The sequence below is a fragment of the Parus major genome, chromosome 1 (genome assembly GCF_001522545.3).
Source record: "Parus major isolate Abel chromosome 1, Parus_major1.1, whole genome shotgun sequence".
In the NCBI taxonomy this organism is placed as follows: domain Eukaryota; kingdom Metazoa; phylum Chordata; class Aves; order Passeriformes; family Paridae; genus Parus; species Parus major.
In genome coordinates, this window is record NC_031768.1 from 103,734,036 (window position 1) to 103,736,673 (window position 2,638).

Consider the following 2,638-nt stretch of genomic DNA (forward strand, 5'->3'; position numbering starts at 1 on the left):
TGCAGCCCAAGCAGCTGCTGTCACTGCTCCAAGCTGAGCTGCTGATACAAAAGCATGAGAACCACCAGGGTTTGGCTGTTTGGGGAACTTTGCTGGTCTTTGAACAGGGAAATGGCTTCTAAGTTAGTGGCAGGGCTTATATGGAGAAAGGAGTGTGAAGAGAGCTTTATTCATAATGCATCCTGTGCTTGGATCTTATGGATTTTGAAGCAGCACTGAAGGGGAGCAGAGGGAGGAAAGATGAGCAGCACCACATGGGTTGCTAGAATAGAGGAACCCAGTTGTATGAGGAGTATAATGCTTATTTAATAACAAAGACTCTGTGTCTGTGCCAGTTCACAGGGAATGTGAAAATAGCAGCTCACATTCTGCTTTTCCCCAAACTGAAACTGTCTTTTGAATGACTGGATTTGACAAGGTCAAGATCTCTGTCTTGTGAATTTGACTGATCTTAATGACCTGGAACAGGGCAAGCAGAAACCATTGCTGTCAGAGGAAGGTTATCCAGAACACCAGAAAGAGTTAACAGGATCTAATATTTATGAATGCAATGGTGAAAGTTGCTAACACCACACCAAAATGTGCAGTGTGCTACCTGAACCTCATGCCAGCTCCTGCTCTGCCTTTCTAATTTATGGGCAATTTGGTAAAATTAATTGGTGTTTTCTGTGGTCATTGTGTGTGCACACATGGCAAACATTTTCCCTGTCATTTAAGATGCCAAATGGACTCCACTGACATATTTGTTAATTTTTTTTTCCAAGTGCTGAAGAAACAATGGGTCAGAGAGACAGTAAAAAAAATGTTATGCTTTTTATTTCCCAGTTGTATCTGAGCTACAGAAGTTGCTGTCAGTCATCTGTGACCAATACATCTGGAATTGACACTTCCAGCTGAAACATTTGGGGGACATAAACAATGCTTGAGAGATCCTAGGAGAGAGTCTCTTTGTCTGTGCTTTTGCGTTTTTTAGCATAGTGACTTCTGTATTGGATCCTCTGGATGCTGAGTGTTATGAAAATTAGAAAAGACAGGTTTTTTATGTTCAGAGTTACTTATAAAAACACATGATGGAAGTATGAATTTTTATCCTAATTAAGAAATTAAGTATATTTTTTATTTTACATTACAATTTCAAAGTACTTGTAACTAGGTAAATCTGCTTTCAGATGTGCTGTGCAAATAGAAATTATATAACTGATTTGATCATGCTGCTACAATACTAAACACTTACTGTGTGAGTTCAGGAAGTCATTTCTGCCCTTCCCATTGATGTTAGGTCATTTTTGCAATTAGTTTGGTGCAAAGATGTCTTCGCTTTACTTTCTGATCTCTGTTCTGCAATGCTGGGGAAGACCACTGGATGGAACTATTACATTTTACTTAACAGGATGAGGGAAAACCATGACAATGAAATGTGTGTTCCTAAAAAAAAAAAAGAAAAAAGCTTTTATTAAATAATAGCATTACCATTAAAGTTTTATTTTTCAAAAAATGTATAAAAGCCATAACAAAAGAAGATTTTGAATAGTACTTCTATGAATTTTAAATTATCAAGAGATGATATTTTCTCTTTTGCAATCTCTAGTTATTCTATTTGGAAGAATCAGAGTTGAAAAACCAACAGAAGTTTAATTATACTTTTTGAAGTCACGAGGGCTTTTAAGAAAGATACTGTGTACCCTGTGCAGTAGTATTAGCCAGCAGATTATCCAGCCAGAAGTTTTTCAAGACTTAATATTGTTTGGCAGATAGCAAAAAGCTTCCACTGTGGGAGATGTTAGGCAAGAGGCTTTTAAGAAGTCATGCTTCAATTATTCTGGTTAATTAGAAAGAAAGAAAGTCTGTAATTAAGGGAGTAGTTCTTCCCTTTTTTTTTCCCCCTCCAAATGAAGTTGAAAGTTAATTTGGAGCTAAGATTATGGGGTTTATTTTCTCTTGCCTTTCACTTTGATTCGATGGACATGATAGCTGCTGTCATAATACTGTGGGACCTCCAGAGATGAACATTTTAGCTGATCAGCAGTTTGAATTTAAAGAACTAGTTCCTATATTTGGAAAATTTAATAAATTCATGTAATTTCAGATGTGTACCAAGATACTGTGTGATGATAGCTGCAAAGATTTACAGTAGAAAGCTACTTTTATAATTTGCTAACAAGGGAGTTGCTAAAATAAAAATTAAAGATTTGTGTGTTGTCTTAAAACAGACCCCTCTTGAAGATGAAACTTATAGTAGAAACTTATGGCATCATCCCCTAGGCAGTGACAGCAGGCAGATCTCATTTCAGCCCAGGGTCTGTGTACTCACATTGGAGTCCTGAAATATTCCTTTGTCTCACATGAGTGTCAGGAGGTGTTATGGAGGAGACCACACTCATGGGTGTGCAGCTGGCCTGGAGCAGGGTAACATGAAGAGACCTTTCCTCCTTTTTTGTCCTATTTGTAGTAGTGGCACTGGAAAGAAAGGAACAAAGCCCCAATGCCTGTAGTGCCTTGTAAATCATGTGGTATTCAGCTTTTATTTCAGGAGAGAAACAGAGTCATTAATTATACCACAGCAATATGATTTTTGTGGGGTTTTTTTAAGTTATACTTGTTTAAGGCCAAACAACACTGGCAAAACAGACTCTGGAAG

At 37.5% G+C, this 2,638-nt stretch overlaps 1 long non-coding RNA gene across 1 annotated transcript; it reads right to left on the reverse strand.

The window, feature by feature from the left end:
* Positions 1-798: 798 nt before the first annotated feature.
* LOC117244236 lies at positions 799-2,389 on the reverse strand. The gene is made up of 3 exons (XR_004496924.1): positions 2,312-2,389; positions 1,235-1,425; positions 799-1,005 (listed from the first exon to the last, which is right to left on the reverse strand). It is a non-coding gene; the product is annotated as an uncharacterized LOC117244236 (long non-coding RNA).
* Between the last annotated feature and the right edge of the window lie 249 nt (positions 2,390-2,638).